Raw genomic sequence first — 11863 nt, 5'->3', positions numbered from 1 at the left:
CTCAGTCTAACGAGTTCTTTTCACTGGCTTCAGACATCATTAGGGGAAGGCTATAGCCTAAGGCTGTGCATGAACTTTTTCTTCTAACTGTACACTTTATGTATAATTTAGCTTCCTTGCCTAAATTATTCAAGCAAATAGTGAGTGAAAATAATGGAGTTCACTGAAACCTTGCAGAGTATTAAAATAAAACAGTTTTTTATGTTGGTTTGAATTTTTAAGCTTTTTAATCATGGATTTCAAATGGAATGCACATTTCTGGCTTTTCCTCGCCCGTCCTCTGTGTCTTGTTCAAAGGGAGAGAAGAAAGATGAACTTCAGTAAATAACCCATTAATTAATCACTGGTGCTGATGATGGCTCAAAATTGAAGGAACAGTATGAGAAAGTGGCATCCCCAGCAGGTAAAGATGTGGTTGGCCCACATTTTAAAAGATGGACACTTCTTCCTTTTTCATGAGCAGGGTGGAGAAGAAAGCATGAGCCATGTGAGAACTCTGCTTTAATCGGACACCCCAGTAGCTGGATTTGTATGCCAATCACCCCGAACCCATTTCTTAAGGAACTGAGCACATTCTAAGCATGACTCTTTTGTGCTTGCTTACATGGACTGAATGCCTTATCATTAGCCCACATAACCTTCAAGGAAGTTGGAAGTCATTGGAACAATGTGCTGTTTCTGGCGTACTTAATATGTTCCCCAGCTTGGGAATGTGACTAAGGGTTGAGAATTCAGCTGGGATCTGGGGGATTCTCAAACAGCATCTTTTTTTATCAATGGGAGGTCAGAGCAGCATCTGCTCCCAGTGAATGAATGGAAGTCTTCATCATGGTACATTGTCTCTGAGGACAACAAAGGCTGTGCTAGCAGGTCTGTGGACTGGCTTCTGAATAGGCAAGCCAAAATGGGGGAAGGAATGTGTGGATGGACAATGACCAAAGCTCTTAGAGAGGAAAGAGAATGACCTAGAATAACAGACCCATAACTATAATTTATTGATCTGATTAGACACAGGAAAGAATTACCACAAAATCAATTTTCAGCACATAGACTAGAACAGGGTATTAGGCAGTGAGCTCTACTATTATAGAGACTATTAAAGTCTCTCTCAGACCCTGTATCTTCTTATCTGATGCCAGAAAAGACAATAAACAGGTAGAAATGGAAAATGCAACCTGCATTGGTTTTAATAGTATTCCTGATTTTCTCCAACATGACATTTTAGACAATTACCTGGAAAAAAAATCCAGCAATTCTTTGTATTAATTTAAGCATTGATGACTGCTTATAATAGTAAATGAAAATTGTAGCTTTACTACAGAAACTCTGCATCCAGCTTACTTTATCTCTTCTACTGAATATCTGATTGGTAATATGTAAAAAAGTTGGGCATAAACGATCACTAAGACCTGAGATATCATTTGCCTGGAAATGGCACTGGCCACATGTGTTTGCACAAAGAACAAGGTACTTTCCTTGGTAAGATCCAAGCTCTTTATCCAAAAATTGAGGTGACAACATGCTAGTAAGTACTCTCAAGGTTTGTTAATAAGTAGCACAGAGTCAGCCTGGGATTTTCTGTATCCAGCACCAGTGTCCTCTAGTGAATGTCAGCCCCTGAGCTCAGCAGCAAAACTCAGGACATCTGGGTTCCAGTCAGAACTGCCCTCAAACAGCAGGCACTTAGGCCACAAGCCTCCACCCATCCAAACATTAGGGTGATACACCTTTGTCACTGATTGAGTGTGCTTCCTGACTCCACAGGGTCTTTGCACCACTTATTTAGAAATGTCTCCTTGCTCTTCTTTGGTCTCCACCCCACCTTCAAGTCTTTACCTCACAGCTAGTTTTAAAGATGATTTTGCCATTTCAATATACATGAAACTCTGGGAGAGCATCTAGCGCTCTTTATCTGCCGGGTCATCTCTCCAGGCCCCTGAAACTCATCTATTAACCAAGCTTCTTTTTTCTTGACTTTTCGTTCACAGTGAATGCAGCCTTTATTTAACCATTTGCTCAGGCTGAAATCTCAAGATCTGGGAGAAGGCTCAGTCAGTAAAGGTGCTTGTCGTCAAGTCCCAGGACCTGCATTTGATCTTTGTGATCCACAGAGAAGAGAGGCACAAGCTGTCTTCTGACAATCATATTGATGCTGGGACACATCCGGGCTAAAACCTCATGTATGTGGGTACACAATAAACAGCGTAGGAAAAACACCTCAGCATCCCTCAGGCATATGCACAGTTGGGTCCTAGGGTAGTCATGTCGAACTAGTTTCGGAGGACCTTCAAAATGATTTCTATAGTAGTTTGGCTTATTTATGCACTGCCCAAAGGGTTTAAGCATTCCTACACTCCTCACCAGCATTTGTTCTTATTTTCAGTGGTGTCCACTCCAACTGTGGTGAGATGGAAACTGTGTGTCCAAAGTATTAAGGTCAACCTGCATTAGACGCACCTGCCCATCAATGTTTACCATATTACTATTGACAATAGATTCAAGCTAGGTGCCCACGGTCTGATAAACAGATAAGGAAAGACGACATGTACACACAGTGGAGTACTATGTACCCATAAAGAGTGGTAGAATCATGTCATTTGCAATACTATGCATATAACTTGCTGATGCTATGCCAAGAGAAATAAGACAAACTCAGAAAGACAAATAATACATGTTTTCTCTCACGTGCAATTGCTATAGTTTAAGACAAAAGCATAAAAGTAGAAATGCATATATTTGAAGAGAGAAAAGGAACCAGCAGGAGGAGGGAGGGGAAGATGAGAGAGGACTTTGAAGGGTGGATATGATCAAACTATATTATACATTCATTCATTAAAATACTGAGATCTGCTGTGTTATGTGATAAATATTTACTATTTTTTTATTTAAACTGCATATCTCTCCCTCACTGCAGTTTTCCCATCCAACAGTGGGTCTCACTGACTGTGAATCTGGCCACCTTCTGCAGGATCAGACTTGAAAATCAGCCCCTTAAGTCCTGAGCCTTTTCCCTGGACATTTCACAAAGATTCCAGCGTGACCCCCTTAAAACCTAGCCAAGTCTCATCCCTCCTCTGGTGAATGCACTCTCATGGCTTCACTGTGTTCAGAGGGTAACCTGCATTCTGTTTCCACAGGTGACAAGAACTTTCCAGGTCTATCCTGCTTTCATGTGTAACCTTCCGCCTCTCTCTATCTCTGACTGTGGTTCAGCCCGGCAACCCTGATGATCACTATAGTCAGATGCTAATCTAAGGAATGCTACTCTGGAGGACAGAGCAAGTGATACAAGGCTCACTCCTCCTTTCAGATCTCTATAAAGCTAACCACGGTACCATGCCTTAAAGTCACACTAAATGTCTAAGAAATTACAATATCTTCAACCTCGTACGTTCTCCTGTTTTTGTCACCAACTTTTGCTCATACTGAATTCTGGTGTCGCTTGGATCTCTAGTCTCTCGCATACTCTCCAAGGCACCCATCCCCACTCTCTACAGATGCGCTTCCCTAGCTCCTGCCCATCTCCACCAAGTCTCTCAAGGCAGCGCTAGGCAGCCTGATATGAGGATTCTCTCTGGGTCACATGACATCATTGTGTCTTTACTCTTCCTTAGGACTTTTCCCAACACCTTTGCAGTATGTGCCTTGTGAGTGTGCCATTTCTCAGCCCAGAGAAATGTAGATGGCAGAACCCTTTGCTGGTGGTTCTTCAGTTCCAAGGTCTGAGGCTCAGGGTGCATTTCCCTGCTGCTTCCCAATTCCAGACTCTTTGAACTCTCACTGTTTCTCACTAAGCTGACCTCTAAGTGGTCCAGTGTGTGATCTATTTATAATTGTTCCCTAGTCATGCCCGTTATCTTTGACACTCATGTTTCATGCCTTCCTTCACATTAAGGTCTGACTACATGTTACATACACAGATTGTCATCATACAGCTGGAGCTCCCTTCCTGTTTATGCTCATATCCATCCCTATGTCTTCAGCTTCCAAGTGCTAACTCTGTAAGTTCTGTGTCAGCTCCACTGCATGAGATAAGTCTTCCTTTCAGCCTACAGCTGTCTGTCAGTCAGTCCATCCATCTGTTCGTCCGTCTGTCTTTATCACGACAGCTGCAGTGGCTTCCTAATTGCATTAACCCTCCCTCCTCTTCGTCCTCTCATCTGTCTCCTAACTAAGCTGGGACCCAGCGTGTCCTCCTGTCTTCCTCCCCTACCTATCCATCCCTGCTTTCGCCAGGGCATTTAGCAAACGTTTGTTTAATTGAACTGAATTAAATGAACTTGGAAAAGGAAATCCAATAACAGGCACGGGAAGCGGGATTCCAAGTAACAACATTGCAGTTAGTGGTTCTCTGGGGTATTGCAAGAACTATTTATTTTGCTCATTATTCAATTTCATATTTTAAGAGATGCATTGATCCAGTTGGAAGAACTAATTTTATTCTCCCCTTTTCCCTTTTTTCTCCCACTCACTCTCTTTCTCTTTTGCTCCCTTTCACTCTTTCTCTCTTCCTTTCTGCTCATAGGGATTGAAGGTCAGAGGTTTGCGGGTGTTGATTTTTTTCCTTCATTTAAGATTGCATTCCAAACACTTTACCTAAGTTGTTAAATATTCTTTTGCAATACGATTCTAATAATCTCAGGAAGTTCTAGTACCGACGTTATATTAGGTTTATTTCTGTTGCTGTGATCAAATACCCCGATAAAAAGCAACTGAAGAAAAGGTTTATTTGACTCATAGCCCATCACTGTGGGAAGTTAAAGCAGGAACTTGAAGCGGCTGATCACATTACGTATACAGTCAAGAGCAGAGAGAGATAAATGTGGGTGAACAAAATACTCAGCTGGTTTTCTCAACTTGTATACAGTTCCAGGCACGAGACCAGATAATGATGCTGTCCACTTTCAGGCTGAGTCCTTCCCATGTCAACCAAGGAAATCAAGACAATCCATCACAGACTACCCAGAAGCCAACATGGTCTAGACTCTCCCTCACTGAGACTCTGCCCAGGTAATTGTAGGTCTTCTCTAATTAGCAATTAAAACTAACCATACACCACCATACAAAGGCATGCTTAACCAACAGACACGGCAAAAACCATATCAGTTATTTCCATATTTTAAAAATGAACACGCCAACACGCAATGCTTAGGGGCCCATTTGGCTATGTAAATGTCAAATATAGAGACACAAATATTCCAGTAGTTGTTTTGTTGTTGCACACAGGAAAGAGCTCAGTAGAAGTCCAAAGAGACATGTAAGAAGGATGGCCCACATGACTGTCATCGTGTCTGGGTTGGGTTGGTGCCACTTACCTGTCTGGATGAGTGTTCTTCTATCACCGAGGCACAGCTCCAGCCCCATGCTAGCGTTCTCTTTCCTTTTGAAAATTGCCAGTCTCATTCATGAAAGCAAAGGTTCTCCGAGGATCTTTTTGTACAGCCCGTGCCCATTGAAAGTCACTTCCCTGACCTCTTACTCCCTGCCCCAGGTACTGAACTGTTCCTATAAAGACAGACCTACGCTTATTTTAGGAAATCAAAAGTTTAAAGAAACCAGTAAACGAGCACATGGATATACGTTCGCAACCCCACTTATTATTTTTCCTTTACAGCATAGTTAGTCTTGACAGCTAGTCTACAAAAGAGCTACAAGTTACTTTGTAAAATTATCCCTGTGCAATTGCTATTCCCATGAATGTAATTTTGCTCCACTCTTTCTCAGCATTGTCCATTACAGTTACAACTTCCTTAGTAAATTCAATGTTACTCTAAATGCAATTTTACTTCACTTGTATGTTTTTGACTTGCATTTTTGTTTTTGGCAGACATTTCAATGATCCACAAGGAGTGATGCCTCTCATACTCATTTTCAATAAATAAATTCACTCTTTATTATCAGTTTTATCTGTCAGAGTTTCCAGAACAGTACTGAACTTCAGCAATGACAGAGAACCCTGGAGAATCTGATAAAAATGGCTTTCCCATTTCACCTCACAAACAGCATTATCTCTTGGTTAATGTTCAATCTTCTACCTCAGATTAAGGAAATTTCCTTCTGTTCGTAGTTTTATAAGAAACTCTTAATGGGTGTTCAATTTCAGCAACTGCTTTCAGGATCTGTAGGGATTGCTACTTTTTTTCATCTTTGAACAATTATATTCATAGACTTCCCGTGGGGAAACAATTTTAAATTTGTCTGGTATATTGTATTTATTCATAGTCAGTCAGTCTTCAAAACACTACTAGGTTCAATTTACTTATTTTATCCCAATGATTACCTTTTATTTCATGAGTGAGGTTTGTTTGTGGTTTTCTTTCTATGCCATTTTTATGTTAGGTTTTGGTACTGAAAACTGTGCTAGACTTGAAAAAGCAATTGCAATAGGTTTTTTTCTCTGCTTTAGTAAAGTTTATATATAATGAATATTTTTACTAAAGTTTTTGAAAAAAATCACTTGAATAATAATCTGGAGTCTTTGAAAAGCAATAATTTGACAACATTTTGTACTTATACCTTGGTATTTTTATTTATCATTATATATATATCATTTTATATATATATCATTATATATATAAATATATAAATCAGATGAATCATGATATAATATTGTTTTAGTAATAAAATCAGTTTACCAAAATAACATTCCTCTTTCTGATGGACTTGAACACAACGTGAATCAACTGAACTTTTTTTCCTTCGTTTTTTTTTTCATTTTTTTTATTTCAAGTGTATGGGTTATTATGCATTCATGTACACCTGTACACCATGTACATGCATGTGCCCTCAGAGGCAAGAAAAGGATATCAGATCCCTTGGGACTAGAGTTACAAACAGCCGTAAGTCACCACATCCGTTCCAGGAATCAGACCTGGATCCTCTGAACAAAGCAGTCAGTACTCTTAACCATCAAGCCCTCTTTCCGGTCTATAGAGCCTTTAATATAGATTTTTTTAATTTTTTTTTATTAACTTGAGTATTTCTTATATACATTTCGAGTGTTATTCCCTTTCCCGGTTTCCGGGCAAACATCCCCCTCCCCCTCCCCTTCCTTATGGGTGTTCCCCTCCCCACCCTCCCCCCATTGCCGCCCTCCCCCCATAGTCTAGTTCACTGGGGGTTCAGTCTTAGCAGGACCCAGGGCTTCCCCTTCCACTGGTGCTCTTACTAGGATATTCATTGCTACCTATGGGGTCAGAGTCCAGGGTCAGTCCATGTATAGTCTTTGGGTAGTGGCTTAGTCCCTGGAAGCTCTGGTTGCTTGGCATTGTTGTACATATGGGGTCTCAAGCCCCTTCAAGCTCTTCCAGTTCTTTCTCTGATTCCTTCAACGGGGGACCTAGATTTAATCAGCACAAATTCTCTGTGGAGTAGGACAAATCTCTGGGAAGCTGCACAAATTCCCATCATCTCTGAGCCAGTTTCAACGTTCTTCGTGGTGACTTGATAAGACAATGTGATTTGGAGCACTTGGAAGTGCACTAAACTGAACAAGTACCACGTGTTAAAGAATTCGTGGCTAACCAAGAGCCCAACCATCCTCTGTTTAGAAGAACTTATTAGTACAGCGCGTGAGCGGATCTACACGTGAGGGATAAGGGATGGAAAGCTACACACAGACATCGAACACGAGCCTTACTTAACTCAGACCGGCTTTTTCACATCCTAGCTCAAGTCCCACTTTCCCACAGAGTCACCAAAATGAAATACTAAAAGTTCTATTGAAGTACAGATGTTCCACACTGAACATGGCTCTAGGCAACAGAAAGAAAAAAAAAGAAGAAAAAAGTGCAACAACAACAATGACAAACAATGACAAGCTATGCTTTCCTATACATCCTAGAAGGTTCAGTCACTCACTCACCTGAGCACTTTGCTTTGTCCAAGCTCGTTTTGTGTGGTGTGAAGCATGATTAATGATAGACATATTTTCTGTTTTAAATGAGTAAGTTTACAAAATATATAGCAAGCCAGAACCAAAAGAATAAATAACAAGAGATGGATGATAGGTAGATAGGTAAGTAGATAGATAGATAGATAGATAGATAGATAGATAGATAGATAGATAGATAGATAAGCCTCATCAGATTGGCTGTTCAAAGCATCCAGTAGAAATAAACTGTGGAAGTTGAGGTAGGTGGCCAGACTTCCCAGTTGAGTCTTTTCTCCATAGATGAGTTTCCTATGGCTGAACTTGCCATTTCATGTTTCCCATGTCTAAACTTCTCTTTCCTAGTGCAGGTATTTCCACACCATCAGATTAAACCATAGTATCTTCTGTTGGACATGGTTCACCTTTTAGCTCAGTGATGTAATGATTTACTCTTGGACTGTTCTGTGGTTCTCTTCTCCCCACGACATGGGGGATCAGAGGCAGGCCATCTACAGACAAATGGCTTTGGAGGACACTTAATACATGAGAGAAGACCAGTAAGAATGAGGGTGAGGAGGCCAGTCCAGTATGGATGAGGCTGGGGAGGGCAGTCCTTCTTGCAGACCAGTTCTCAATGAACTCAAACAGCACAGTTTACCAACATGATGCACATTACACTTGTCCTTTCTCCCTGCTTCACAAACTCAGTGCTTAGAAGACCCAGACCTTTAGTTGGAGTCGGGCAGTTTGCACATGTGCTAAATCGAGAGTCTGGGTTTCCCAGGGGTTTGCAGTCCTCTGTTGATAATCTTTGTCTTGAGTGTTCATGGAGACTGTGTGATGTTTCAGGTAGCATTCATTCTTAGTTCTCTGCTACAAGAAAGAATTTGACAGAAGCTTCTTTCTATGCATGATTACCGGGTCTGGACTTTGCCCTAACCCTCTTTAGGAATTACGTTGACTAGGGCAAAATAAATCACCCGTTTGAGTTCACCAACAAGTGAAAACTTGCATTTAAGTATTTCTGCGAATTCCCCCGGAAGCCTGGAAGCCTTTCTTCCTTTCTTGGGAGGCTCGCTAAGCAGCCCCAGGGTTCAGGAGAGGGGAGTGAGTGCTTGACATAGCAGGCTCCTAGGCAGGCTCCAGAGGGGACAGGTGGAAGATGTAGGTGACAGAGACAGCACGGCCCTGCTTCTCACCCCTCCTCCCAGTGGCCTGCAGCGGAGTTCACTTTTTTGCTTGTGGAAGAATTTTTTTCCAATTTTCTCTGACTTGCAGTCAATCAGAAGAAGAAAAGCAGGCATGCCAGGCACCGGGCAGTCAACAGAAAAGCTCCCCACGGAGCCAGCCCTCTTCCAGGACACCCCCAGGCATGTGCTGTGCTGTTCGCCATAGGAATTAGAGTTTTTTGTCTTGTTTTTTTCCTCTATAGTTTCTATTAATCATCTTTCCTAACGAAAACTCTGCTGGGGGGGGGGGACGTAGTAAACTTTTAAACTTTATTATATACTCAATGGAAGCACACAATGTAATATATATATATATATATATATATATATATATATATATATATATATGCCAGTTACAAAAGAAAACTTGATAGCTAAAAACTGGACAGGATGAAGACTTTGGGGATAAATCCCTGCAGAGGTCCTAAGATTCCTGTATCCATTATGTAACACTGTCCTCTAGGCACTGGGAGAACTTGGGGACACAGAAGGTGTGCAGAGGGCAGACAGGGCTTTTGTCAGTACAGTGCTACCCTACAGGACAGAGTAACCATGATTTTAGCTCCTCATTCACCTACCTTGGAACTAAGACGAGTGGATAATAGACTCAGAGGAGAGACAAAGTGAATGGATATTCTCCAAGAAGACTTCTTTTAATATAGTAGTTACCATTTTTCAACACAGCATATCCTAATCAGGTCTCTCCTTTTACAGATAAAGAAATCCAGATCCAAGGTCCACAGCTGATAGGCAACAGGGCCAGGACCCAAAGCAAGATGTGTTAAGGCTCCCACCTTAACCTGATTCAGACAGGAGTCTGCTGTTTATTTTAACACTGACGTTCTCTGCTTATTGGTCTAGAACAGCAGTTCTCAACCTGTGGGTCGCAGCCATTGCAAAGCACATGTTGCTGGTGATCTTAGGAACTGAGACACACTCAGTAGCAAAAGTGTAGTTATAAAGTAGCACCAAAAATAAATTTATGGCTGGGGGTTGATCATTGGAAATGTGTGATGATTGAGACCCATAGATCGAGAACCGCTAGTGCAGAAGATGCTGATGCTGGAACAAACCTTAGCAGCACTCACTTAATTGGTCTGACATGAAATCGAGACCTTTCTATAATTAAAGGTGGTCCTGAGGGGCTGGGCTGAGACCTCAGTTCACCCAACTGTGATGGACTCGCAGGCTCCGCGAATGTGTTGTTTCTGCTTCTCCCTCAGGAAAGCCAGTGTGACAGAAAGGTGACCAGGATTCAGGTGCTCGGTATCTTTCACAAGAGGCTGAACACTGTCTGTCAGTTGAATGCTTGTGACCATCCCTTAGAATGATGAGAAAACTCTAGCACAGACAGATTAAGTAACAGTGTCAAGGTTGCCCTGCTCCCAGGAAGGTGGCTGAACAGGACAAATACAGATCCATTTTCCTACGCTCTTGACAACACTTCTCCTGGGCTTCTGCTCAGTCCTGTGCTTTAAATTTGGGGTGAGAACATACAAAGAAACATCAACTCAACAGAGTCTATATTGTCTAGAGAACTACAAGACAGGACCCCATCTTCATCTATCCCTGGAGAAGACTCCCAGCCTCCAGCTGCCATCAGCGCTGCTCTCTGTCATAAATTTTTTCTCTTTGCTTCCCAGTCCTCTTTGCTTCCAAAGCCACAGTTGATGCTGAGAATAATCACTTCGTACCTTTAATTTTTGTGACAAAAACTCATTCAGATGACAACTGTCCAATGAGCTGAAGACAAGGTCTCAGCTCCCCTAACATATGACAATTCACAGAACACGGAGTATTATCCATACACTGTTTTGTGTGTAATCTCCCAGACGCTGAGGTTGAACAAATATGATATTATGGTTTTTGTTTTACAGAAAAACAAGCTAAAATTCATAAAGGCAAGTCATTGAGTCCAGACCGATGGTTGGCTTCTCAAACTTAAAGACTAGCTAGCCCCTATGCAACAAAAAGAAAACTATGTAAAGAATTGTTTGATTTTCAAGAACTGCTATATTCTGCTAATTAAAACAAAACTCAAGAGTTTAGCACTTACCGTTTTTCTTCTCCCATCATTTATCTTCTAGGGTCTCAGATGCTTTGCACTTTCCGGTAGAAACCTGGTGTGCTCAACCCATCTGTCCACGGATTTCTCTTTCAACACGTAAGCCACAGTGACAGGGTGTAGCCTTCTGACTCCAACTCTTATGAGAATAAAGACTAAAGATTCACAACAAAATTGTTTAAAGTAATAAACTGTCACTGGGTTCATCAAAATAATGTAAACAAGCAAGCTTCAACCCCTGGCTTATGCACAAAACGACTTTCTGCTCTGGTCTCTCATTCCTTTGAGCAGTAGCTGTCCACTCCCTGAAGCCTTCTTCACCTCTGCTTCCAGCCCTGTGACTTGATTTGACCTCAGGACAGACGGAGTTATATGCACATTCAATCTTATTGGGTGTGACCCAGGTCAGAGACATAGAATGGGCTCTGACCATTGATCTTGACCTTTAGGTGCCTTGAGTAACACTAGGTCAAAGTAGATCAGGTGGTGTGGGCAATTCTTGGAGCTCCTGGACCTTATTGGCCTGAAAGGCAGAAGATTCTCTTAACACAGGTAAGGCTTTACTGGATATAAAAATCCAGGCATGATCGCGCCTTCAGAGAAACCTCAAATTCAAAATTCAAATTCATCCCAGTTGTAAGCACCCTTCTTTTAAGAAAACCGAGTAAGATTTAGGAACAGGAGAAATTGTTTGGC

The 11863-nt window shown here is 41.6% G+C and overlaps 1 long non-coding RNA gene across 1 annotated transcript; it reads left to right on the top strand.

Moving 5' to 3' along the window:
• The first annotated feature begins 297 nt into the window (after positions 1–297).
• Positions 298–11341, top strand: LOC108352806 (uncharacterized). Its single transcript, XR_005493438.2, has 4 exons — positions 298–403; positions 1989–2180; positions 4868–5010; positions 11190–11341. It is a non-coding gene; the product is annotated as an uncharacterized LOC108352806 (long non-coding RNA).
• The last annotated feature ends 522 nt before the right edge of the window (positions 11342–11863 follow it).

This window comes from Rattus norvegicus, chromosome 14, assembly GCF_036323735.1.
Source record: "Rattus norvegicus strain BN/NHsdMcwi chromosome 14, GRCr8, whole genome shotgun sequence".
In the NCBI taxonomy this organism is placed as follows: domain Eukaryota; kingdom Metazoa; phylum Chordata; class Mammalia; order Rodentia; family Muridae; genus Rattus; species Rattus norvegicus.
This window is presented reverse-complemented; position numbering and strand designations above follow the sequence as displayed.